This window comes from Paramisgurnus dabryanus, chromosome 10, assembly GCF_030506205.2.
Source record: "Paramisgurnus dabryanus chromosome 10, PD_genome_1.1, whole genome shotgun sequence".
Lineage (NCBI taxonomy): Eukaryota > Metazoa > Chordata > Actinopteri > Cypriniformes > Cobitidae > Paramisgurnus > Paramisgurnus dabryanus.
Window position 1 is genome coordinate 9,925,404 of NC_133346.1, and position 12,399 is coordinate 9,937,802.

General features: G+C 36.9%; 1 long non-coding RNA gene across 1 annotated transcript; it reads right to left on the reverse strand.

Annotated features, from left to right (window-relative positions):
- Positions 1–2,276: 2,276 nt before the first annotated feature.
- On the reverse strand, positions 2,277–6,645 carry LOC135741018 (uncharacterized). The gene is made up of 5 exons (XR_010529315.2): positions 6,339–6,645; positions 5,552–5,679; positions 5,203–5,345; positions 5,015–5,111; positions 2,277–2,907 (listed from the first exon to the last, which is right to left on the reverse strand). It is a non-coding gene; the product is annotated as an uncharacterized lncRNA (long non-coding RNA).
- Positions 6,646–12,399: the final 5,754 nt, after the last annotated feature.

Sequence of the window (12,399 nt, forward strand, 5' to 3'; positions counted from 1 at the left end):
CAAAAACATAAAGCTAAACATGTCACATATTTTATAAAAGCTGAAATTCTTGTGATTCGAATGATGTAAACCGTTTTGTGATACAATCAACACAGCAGGTACAATTTGTGTCTTTTTTAAGGCATTTTTTCAGTAATTTTAAGGGGTTAAAAATTATTTTTACGAATCCTCACAGTCAATAAGGCTCTAATATTATGCTGTATATCATTTAAATTATTATTAAAATGGCCAGTATTATGATTATTTACTTATTATGAATCAATCAAAACTTGTATTAAATACATTTCCCAATAACTGATCCCTACAATTTAACCGTTTGTTACCTATTAATAACATTGCTCTTATGACAGACTTACTATTTAATTACAACCACGAAGTCATAATATCTCTATTACAAGTTGAACAAAGTAAAACCGAAATCTCTACACATGCCCCAGGTTGAGAATCAAAGTTATAAGGTAAACAAAGCAAACCCAGTGCTGATTTTCAGAAGCGTGTGTGAAGCCAGAGGACTAGGACTGTGTAAATGGGAAAATTATACTTCACACGCTTTTTATGACGGATGGGGAAAATATCTAGTGTCAGTGAGATGTGAATGAGCATGAACTCTTATTATTAGGTCAAACGGGACTGAAGACTGACCAACAACACCGCTGTGAGCTCTCCGGTACGTCTGTGTTGAGGCTTTAACACACAGACCACAGCCACTTTGATCTCTTTGCACTCCTCTCACCAGCACTGCAGTCTCAAAGCCTTAGGCAGGTTCATAAAGGCCATAAAAGCTACTTTATATAACTGAAATTAGGCATAGAATAGAAAAACACAAATGAGAAAATGTAATTTCCCCTTTAGGTTTAGTAATTTTAGACATTTTGTGGTGGGTATCCTATCCATGTGTGAAGTTGAACTGCGTTAGCGGGACTAATGATTTAACGTGTAATTTTGAATCATTTGCAGCAGCTGTGCCCACTGATCCGTGCTATTTGTCTATCTGAGACATCATTAGACACATAGCAGCGTTCACCCTGACACATATTCAGATCATTCATTCTGAGCTTGTTGAAGGAGTACAGGGACACAATGCCCTCATCTCATGACGTCCCGGGTCTCTGCACAGTCAACAGCTGTCCCGTGTCTCATGTAACTGTCAGGCCCACGAGTCTAAATCTAAGCTGCATGCCCCTTTAAATAGTCAATTTTGATTTTTAGTTTTTATTTATACTTATAGTCACAATAACATCTTGTCCTGAAGCAGTTATCAAAGAATAGGTTTTTTTTTTTAAATTAAAAAGCTGGGAGACGTTTTAGAAGATGAGGAACAAAGGAATCAAGAGTAATCCGGACGAGGTCACATCCGCAAGACTGGCAAACATATGAACATATTAATGCAATTAATACATGCATCTATACATGAATAAAAATTTGAACGGTTGACATTTGATGCATAAACTAAAAAAGTTGATATTTTTGTTTATAAACTTTTTGGTCTTTATCAATACCTCATTAAAATTCTAAAAATGTTAATTTAATTTAGGTCAAATTTTTATAACCAAACACATTTTTAAACAAATGCTTGTGTAACAAACAATAATTTACTAGTTTACTGTTAAATTGGTATAGCAGGAGTATATGAATAACCAACAGCATGCTAAATTAAAAATATAAAATATAATTAAATTAGGTCAATAAATTAGCTCAAAAGCCAAATTTGAAAACAAAAAGTTCAAAAACTTCTCTACCATAGATTGTATGATAATGATGATAATGAGTTAAACTGAAAGGTATCATTACCCATTTTGATGCAAAGCATCTACACTGAAAAAAGTGTTTCATTGGATCAAAGTAAAAATTTTGCGTCAACTTGTTACAACTAATTACTTTACTTTTTATCAACCTAAAATTTTTACTTTGAACAAAATGAACTATCCATTACTTAGCCAAAGCAAAAAGTATCTTTGAATCAAATACATTTTTTAAGTTTAATGAAATGTCAAATATACTTTGTCTTAATGCATTAACCTAATTATTTTACTTTACATCAAACCAAATATCCAACCAAATACAAAGTAAAATAATTATGTTAATGCATTAAGACAAAGTATATTTGACATTTCATTAAACTTAAAAAATGTATTTGATTCAACAAGTTGACGCAAAATTTTTACTTTACATCTAACCAAATACAATTTAAAATATTAATTTAATATAAAGAAATTTATTTACTTTCAGAATGTGTAATTTTACCATCTGTCTAAGATGAATGACTTCAAGCATCAAACTTTTGACAATTTATTTTGTCATAATATACATTTTTTGTACAAATACACACTGTCTAACAGTGTCAACACATTATAATCTTGACAATTTGTCATAAAACATTTCAACAATATGTATAGTATTGTTATAAAAACACATACTGTATAACAGTTTTTAGTATTTGTAGACACACTGGATAAAATGTAAATTCTAAATAAGAATCAGTTATGGTTGATAGATAAACCATAAAACTTAATCAAGATAAAACAAATCAGGTTTAGTAAACAGTATTACAGTTAATGTTGTATAAAAGGCTCAAAAATGTACCTTCAGTAGCTGGGTCAAAGGAAACAAATTTACTCCTGCAGTTTTGAAGAGGGGTTCTGCACCCTTCGGCTCATCTGCTTACTGTCTACGTCCATGACATTTTTTTTTGAAAGGCTTTAAAGGTATATTTGAGTCCATTAGGATATTTTAAGTTCAGTTCAAATGAGTCCAAACATGCACATGCAACAGAGGGCAACTCATTTATTACTCCACATCATCAATGAAAATGTCCAGTGCAGGATTAGGAGCATCACTTTCACGGATCACAAAAAATTCCATGGTGGTCTTTTTGAATTCCCTCTCCGCTTCTTCCCTCTTGTCAGCCTAAAAACATACAAGAACAGAGACCAATTTAGGGACTGTGCATATATATGTACACTAGATGTCGCCTTGGCTACGGCAGTTCATTGGACCGAATGCGTCAAACAGAGCCGCCATCTTGAAACAGGGGAATCCCGCATCGGCGTCATTGTACGCAATGGTGTAACAGAAATAAAATCACCATAAATCACCATAAATCGCCATGAACGCGATTTTCTTGGTTTTCTTTTGGTTCGTTTCAACAGTCAGACATGTTTTTAGTACAGGAAAAAATAAGTTTTGATTTTATGAAAATGTACTTTTTCTAACTGTAATGCATAGTGCTAGTAGCCCTTTCATCCATGCGCAGCACAAAAGTCTGGCATCGTTCATGAATTCGAAGTACAGGCGGAGATAGCTGCTTTACCTACTTCCTATGACAAGGCCCCTGATATAAGATGGCGGCGGTTTTGACGCATGCTCAGAACCCCAAGGCGACAAAAATTAGTTTCAGTGCAGCTTAAAGGGCTTTAAACTATACCAGACGAGGAATAAGTGTCTTATCAAAGAAATGATCGGCCCTTTAAAAAAAAATACAACTGTATTTGGTTTATAGACACAAATGATCGCCTTGCTTCAGCTTTCTGTATTCTTCAAAGAGCTTACGCTGTATGTCCTACGCCAGGGCTATTCAAATCTTACCCTGGAGGGCCGGAGCACTACAGAGTTTAGGTCCAACCCTAATCAAACTTACCCACCTGTGATTGTCTAGTGATCATGAGGACCTTGATTAGCTTGCTCAGGTGTGTTTGATCAGGGTTGGAGCTAAACTCTGCAGTGCTCTGGCCCTCCAGGGTAAGATTTGAATAGCCCTGTCCTATGCCTTCCCTATTCTACTTACAGAAAAAACAGAACTGGTGCTGCGAGCGTTTGTTCCATAAGTAGAATAGGGAAGGCGTAGGACATACAGCGTAAATTCTCTGAAGAATACTTCAGCCATTTGTGTGTAATTGAAGTCCACCATATGGAGAATAATCCTGGAATGTTTTCATCAAAAACCTTAATTTCTTTTATTTAGTTAAGAAAGAAAGTCATGAACATCTTAGATGACATGGACGTGAGTAAATTATGAGGAATGTTTAATTCAGAAGTGGGCTAATACTTTAATTGCTGTAGCGTGCATATGTTAAGCATTTAGCTTAGCACCATTCATTCCTTAGGATCCAAACAGCATGCAGTTACACCATCATACCTGACTAGTCCCCCTTTTTTTAGAATTTGAGGGAGAGTTCTGATGATGTTACTGCGACCGAGGTCAGAGTGCTGCAAACTAAGTGCTCTTCCACCATACAATATAGTTCTCACTTTTTATCCGCTTAGAAAATCACGTTTTATTTTGTGCCACCATACTTACTCATGTTACTACTCATGTAACAGTCTTTAAATAGGGAAAACATGGAAGTGTTTGGTGGCTTCTAAATGTATCCCTGTTTGGAACCTAAGGTATGAATAGGGCTTGGCTAAATGCTAACACATTTACGACACACTGTACAAAGATTAAGTGTACTTATTGAAAAAAGATAGGGATGGATTAATTTGTCTAAGTTGAGGTAAGAACATAAAATATTGGAAAACTGTGGTGTTTTCCTTTAAAGGGATAGTTCACCTTAAAATGAAAATTCTGTCATCATTTACTCATCCTCATGTTGTTCTGAACCTGTATAAATGTATTTTTTCTGAAGAACACAAAAGAAGATATTTTGAGAAATGATGGTAAACACACAGCATAGTGTTCATTGACTTCTATAGTAGGAAAAATATTTTGGAAGTATTGTGATAAATGAAGAAAATATTTTGATAAATGACTGTAAGCACACAGTTGACGGTACCCATTAAATTCCATCATATTTTTTTATTCCTACTATGGAAGTTAATGGTCACTATCTGCTGTGTGTTTACCATCATTTCTCAAAATATTTTTTTTGTGTTCATCAAAAAAAAGACATTCATACAGGTTTAGAACAACATGAGGATGAGTAAATGATGACAGATTTTTTATCTTAAGGTGAACTATCCCTTTAAGGCAAACATGGTTGGAGAAAATTTCAGTAGTTTGCATTGTCAACATTACCTGGTATTCTTTGATCAGACAGCTTGCATCTTCACATGAATCGTACATGAATCAGGCACTTCAGCAGGCTTTCTCTTCTGATTTCTACGTCCAGACTCTACAAAATGTTCAAGATGTATTGTTTATTTTAGACCAAAATACTACTAAATTAATTGCCACAAGCAATTTTGTTCGCATGCAACCAATACCTGATCCATAACTTTAATAGTGTCCTTAGTTTTTCATGGAGGACTCCACCGTTGCTCCTAATAACATGAGAGCTCTGTCTGTCTAAAGAGGCCATAAATCTTGATTTTCAAGGTAAGATCGTGATGCGCAATTCTGCATTAATCTGAAAGTAAGAGAAACAGAAAATACACTTCTGAAAAAATTATTTCTAGAACTAGTTGTAAAATAGATATACACACAAAACATTGAATGAATATATAATTAGAGCATCTAAGACATTTTCAAAAGCACTACATCCTATGGTAAAAACTATGGTTAATTCAGTACAAGTCACATTTTAACATTTTATAATAAAATAAATGCTTTTACCTCCTCTGGCAATCTTTCTTGCAGTTCTTGAACAGTAGGTTGGTTTTCCACAATCTCTTGTCTGCGTAAGGCAAACGTCTTTGTCATAATGTTTGCTGATGTCTCTCCAGGGATGGGATATGATTGGCCTGAACAAATAATAGATAATTGCTAGACATTTACATGTTCACTACATCTTGTGACATAAACAAAAGTTTTTATTTAAAAAAAAGAATACTTTGGAGATCATTTTGTTTGTATGGACCCTGTCAAGAACCGAAAGATTTTATGTTTGCTCGTCTCTCCACGTGTGCAGTTTTGAGTGCATAATATTACACAGAAACGGAGCGCGAATTTCAAACAGCGCTTCCGGAAGGAGATGCAGCATAAACAGTCGCATTGCTCTATTGGCCAAATGCATTTTAATCGACTACAGTATGAGGCAAAGTAGAAAAACTGTCGCTAAAGTTTACACATCAAGAGTTCTGATCTTTGAAGGGCATATAGACACTTTCATCCGCATGCGTATATAAACTGCCCACTTTAGCGCCTTTTTGCTGTGAAATTGTTTAAAATCACTTTGGTATTAACATCTGCAAGCCTTTAAAACACGTGCAAATGATTAAACGTTTCCTATTTTAATTTGCGCATTAATCCGCGAATCGCATGTGAGCCGAACCGTCATGCTCAATCAACTGCGATCCGACCGGTACACCACTAAGTAATACTAACCGTATGTAAAACAACAGTACAATCACACATGTATAATGTTAATAATACGCCAAAACGTATGTTTAAAATTACTTACCAATTTTCTTGAATCCCATTGTACGACGCGGAGTTCATCCATCGGTGCAGTGTATAACAAGATGGCGGAAAGCTGAACTTCAGCTGAACGTCCTCACGCACGACCAGGATGACGTTACGTAAGTCACGTGACAATGGAAACTAATATTTTTACTTTAATTTACAGAAATTTATTTACTTTACACCAACAGGACTTACTTTTAATTTAAATCAAACACATTTTTTACATAAAACTGATGGCTGGACAGAAAATGTATTTTTTTGAGTTAGATCAAATATAAAAACTTCTTTAGAGTAATGACATGCGTTGTGCACTTTTTTCAGTGTACACAGTACAAACAGAACACAACAACAATGTTGATTTAAAACATTGTTCGGCAGCTCTGTGTCTTTGACAAATAAAGCATCCATTAGTTTAGACGTAAGAAAGGCGGCAGTGCTTGTTTGGTGCCGTCTGCTGCGGCGTGATGGAGCGTCTGTCGTTGACTGGCTGTTTAAACTAAAAGGAAATGCATCATTTTGGCTGCACCACCATGACCAGTCCGTTTATTTAAGTTAAGGTGGGAGAAGCTTTGTTTTGGCTGTTCTTTTGAACCCTGTTTTAATAAGTCAATCTCCTAAAAACAAATCATGACTTAATAAGCTCAACGACGATAGACCGCACAAACAGCTTATGTCGGCATGCCAGAGGCTTTGTTTCTGTTGCAAGGAAAACTTCAAACGTCCTAAATATAAACAATTACTGTTTTGAAGAAGATTTTAGGAAGTTTATATAGTCACCATCAATATGTGATACTACATAAGGATTCATATTCTACGCAAAAACTCAACAATTTGGTAGAGTCTGGATTTACGTCTGGGTTTGTGTGTTCTCAGGTGCTTTTTGTTGTGAAAACACTTGGACAGTCACACTCAGCAGGAGAAGCCTGAGAGAAAACGTTCGGCATCCAATTCAGATTGTTTAGAGAGAAGTTTGGACCTGTTCTTCAGAAAGAGGCCATTTGTTTAGGACTGGCTCCCTTTCTCCTCTTTGAAGGCGATGGCCCCCTTTCATGTTCCAGATGGGAGGTAGTTTTAAAAACACAAGCGACTTGTCTAACTGTAAAGAAACATGCACCCATTTATTTTTTGCTATTGGAATCTGGTACCATTTGCTACTTCAAAGATACAGCTCCTCGCAAACCGATTTGAGAGTATAAGACTTCTTTACGAAAGCAAATTTTATAATCATTATCAAACATGAGCATACATTACACACTGTGGGGAAACCCAATACTCTGCGGTTTGTCGCTACAGTGTTTTAGCTGTGCGGTGTTTGATCTCACCCCTTGTAAAAAATAAAATAGGTAGAAAAGACAAGGAAGTGAAGGGGAGGAACAATGAACGCTTGTTCACAGGCCAACATGAAGCAGAATTAAGACTACAGCTACAAACAGCAAAAATATGAAAGCTCTTACACATACGGCCTTGTGTGTCCACGTTGTCCTGCTCTTTTTGAGAAAGAGTTTTTTCTCCCCAAAGATCAAAGTCTTCACCCATCTGCCAAAGGGAATTCTGGGGCAGGCGATACAGATGAGATCAAATCAGCATTATAGCAAGATTATCGTTCAAGAGAGACCTACTTGTGGTAAGAGCATTTTCTGCACAAAACAAGATCAAAAGAAAGTTTTCATCAACCAGAGCGAGCAAGTTATGGAGGTTTACACAGATGAGATATAACCGGCATCATTGAAAATGAGACGGTAGGCAGAACAACACATGCTGTTACGGCATTCTTAGCAAAAGCTAGATTAGAAGCCGCTGTGCACCAAGGGCAAGACGAATGAATCCCACCTCAAACCAATAACCCCATTATCATCAATACATTTTTAACATGATAGCAAGTCGTGTTATAGTCACGAAAAATTTGATTAATTTATTTGTGTCCATGGCATGAAATTCAGCTTTGGTTCGTGCCTTGAGCACAAATGTCTTTTCGTGAAACTAGCACGAATTTCTATAAATAAAATTTTGTTTGTGTGGCACGATTTTCGTGTCATTTTATGTATTGTTTTCCCTATTTTTAAATCATGGTCGCTTGGGGTTGGGGTTAGATTTGGGGTTTGGGTTAGTGTAATATTATGTATTGGTTTCTACATGTTTTTCTTCCACTTTTAAAACTATTCTCGCCAGAAATTGGGGTTAGAGGTGTGCTGAGGAAACGAAAAACTATTTATAGAAATTTGTGCGAGTGACACGACAAAGACATTTGTGCTCAAGGCACGAAACAAGCTGAATTTTGTGTAGGGTGGCCATTCGTGCCAGTTCCGCCGGACACGTCCCGAACAGGATTTCGGGTGCGTTCTCCTCAAGTCACGTTGGTCGACTGCATACATCATCAAGGTTTAATATTTCGAGTTCAATTTCAGAAAAGCAACCGTTACATTTCAAGGTAAGAATGAAACTACCATGATTGTATGGCTTAAAAGAAATAAATCTTAATTTTTTTCTTATGTATCTTAACTGAAATGTGAGAACCTTGATGACGTATGCGGTTGAGCAACGCGACTTCGGGAGAACGCACCCAAAATCCTGTTCAGGATGTGTCCGACAGAACTGGCACAAATGGCCACCCTAAATTTCGTGCCATTGACATGATTAAATTAATCAAATTTTTCGTAAATATAACACGACTTTGGTTTCTACATTTTTCTTCCGCTATTAAAACTGTTCTCGCCTGGATTTGGGGTTAGAGTTGGGGTTTGGGTTAGGATGTCTAGAAATGTAACAGAAAGTGATTCTCACCCCAAACCCCAAGTGACAATGGTAAAAAAAAAACAATGAGAAAACAATACATAAAATTCCACGAAAAAGAAAATCGTGCTGCGGAAACTGAAAACTATTTAAAGAAATTTGTGCAAGTGACACAAAAAAGACATTTGTGCTCAAGGCACGAACAAAGCTGAATTTCGTGCCATGGAGACGAAAAAATGTATTACATTTTTTGTGACTATAACACAACTTGTACATTTTACATATGCCTGTAAAAGGAGTTTTCCACTTCTATATAACAATACTATCTGACTGGTAGATTTCTAATTACTGAGTAGTATCTGTCTGGAGATTAGTGATTAGTGGGAATCTAACCAATGAAATAATAGTGTGAGCTGTTTGGGTGGTAAGGGCACAGACTTGGCAAAGCTTTGGGTCTAGATGAACATTGATCTGCTAAGGCTGCGGAGATTAACAGGGCAGAAAAAGACAACAAGCTGAAGAATAGATAACTGTGCCGACACATCTGTTTTTGATCAATAGACTGCTGTAGGATTAAAGTAAAAAGAAACCAGAGTACCAGGGTTTTAAGTTTTAAGAAGTACAGACACTCCAATCCAGAAAGAAAGGTAGTAGAGGGAAAAGGCTGCCAGATTGGTAACCTAATCACTCCAAATCACAAGATAATCCTACTTGCCCTCCACTCTAACAGCAGGGCATTATTCATATCGCCAGGCACTCAGACATCAAATTCCCATAAGTAACCAAATTAATCAGTGACACACATTCCTCGTACCTTGATTTAGAGGAAAAGCACAAAGTTATTTCAGGAAGTTTAAAAGTGTATTGATTTGTCAGAGGTAGTGCCCACTCTGGTTCAACACGCTCAAATACACTTGTAGTGTGAGGGAGAAAGCTTCTTAAAAACTTGTAGGTTAATCCATGGCATTTAAATACACGAGAGAGAGAGCTGATGTTAAGGTCTAGATTTACATATAGAGTACACAGAGGAATAAAGGAAAATTCAAGAGTTTCCGGATCTGACCAACATATTCGACATCAGAATAACTCAAACCAAATGCGTTATTTGTTGGTAATTCTAAGATTTTTGGCGAGGAATTGCCTGTGCGGAAACCTTGAAATAAAATCCTGCTAAGCCCTCTCTGCCTCTTTCTCAAGAGTGTAGTTAAAAGCATGCTGTGTATGGACATGATTATGATAGGTCCTACGGCATGGCCTGGCTTTGACTTCCAGCAGGAAACAAGCTCAGGAGTCCAATTAGGCCAATTCTCAGTTTGGCTAGCAGATTAGCGAGCGATGTAATACATATAATAAAATACATTTAAAATTTGCAAGAATCGGTCAGAAAAAACACTTGAACTGCATAACACGTTTTAATCAGCCATCTGAGACTACATGTGATGTTAGGAAAGACAAAATAAAATTTGAATTAAAATGCATTTGCAATAGGCATGGCATATTGCTGTGCATTCACCCTTTAGGATAAAGCAAAAGCTGATGGTGGTAAAGAGGCGAAATCTTTCCCAGCCATAATCCAATCTGCAAACAGCCATGCCGGTTGGCCAGCCAACAGAGGAGACGGATCCGTTTGCTCTGCGGATGAGCAGAAGGAACATGGAGAGATACGTCTTATACACCGGGCTGAGCAGACACAATCAGACCCTTGTTCTGGGAGAAGGGAGAGGGCAGATCTGTTTCGCCATGCAGACTGACAATACATGAGGGCTTTAGTGTGATCAGAGCCGAGGATGATCCATATAACCAAACAACATTCAGAGTGAGTGCCTCAGAAGGAAAGGAAATGCACTAATCTCAGACAGAAGAGAAAAGGTATTTGAAAAACATTGTCAGTGGAGTTAGTGGCTCCAGGGGTTTTACAGCTCATGTTCTTAGACTAAAAAAGGATGATAAGGAAGCGGAATTCAAACTTGTAGGTCCTCAAAACAAGTCAAGCATGTATTGTTTAAAAGCCATTAACGTGTCCAAAACATCTACCTGATTGGGTCTTACACTGCAAGACAAGAATAAGCAATGCTATCTCATGGCAATTCATACCGTTTTATGATATGGCTAATTCATATACATTTTACGACCACATTCATAACATTTTTGTACAATTTGCCTTGACCCCTGTGCAATGGGGTTAGGGGCAGAGTTTCATTATTGTTTTTTATGATAATCGTACGTTTTTGCACGATTAACTTCGTACGATTACATTCAAATTAGCCAATAGCCATATGTATGAATTCTCGTGAGATCAAGCAGGGACACGCAAGAAAAGATGTCGTTTTGACTCGAGATGCAGGGGAAATTCTTTTAGATGAATAGGACGACCGGAGATAAGTTTTGCTTCACAACAATCACAAATAATGATATATTGTGGAAAATGGGGAGAGAATCAAAACCACTGGTATGCGAAAAGCATTCGTCGATAAAACGCAGACAAGAACGAAGCTTGTCAGCACACTATCCAACGCCGAACCCTTTGGGAACTAACCAAAGAGCAATTGCTTTTGGGATAGACCTACGTGGTTATTCCTCTAGATGTTATGCAGCCCATGAGAGGACATGTAAAAGTATTTCATAAAAGCTCTGATACAACTCATGTTGCCAATCCTTGAAAATATTTGTGTCGTCCATTAGTCTTGACAATTTTAAGTAATTTATGCTATTGGCAAACATTGTCAAACCAAGTCCTACTCTGGGTAGCAAGGAAAAATACATTCTTTGGATTTGTCTTCAATAGTTTCAAAATACATTCTTAAAAAAAAGGTGCTCCACGATGCCATAGAACAGGGTTCCCCAAATCTTACCCTGGAGAGCCGGAGCACTACAGAGTTTAGGTCCAACCCTAATCAAAATTACCCACCTGTGATTTTCTAGTGATCAAGAAGACCTTGATTAGCTTGCTCAGGTGTGTTTGATCAGGGTTGGAGCTATGTTTTAGAAAAGGTTCTTTAGGATGAAAAAAAAAATCTTCAGATTATAAAGATGTAAGAAATGGCTCTTTGAGGAACCCAAAAAGGTTCTTCTATGGCATCGCTGTGAAGAACCTTTTAAGCACCTTTATTTTTAGAAGTGTAGCTTCTCTCCTACTTCTTCGAGTCTAGATTCAGTCAGCCACAATAAAGTAATAAACCAGCTCTTGATTGATTTGTAGTTGTAATTATTGTGGCGTTGTCTTGTTAATAGCTTTATTTTCCTGTGCTTTTTAACCACATCTACTGCCGCTCTCACAAGAAATGACCCTACAGGTCAAAGGCTCAAGCCCCCAAGGGTGAATCATAGGT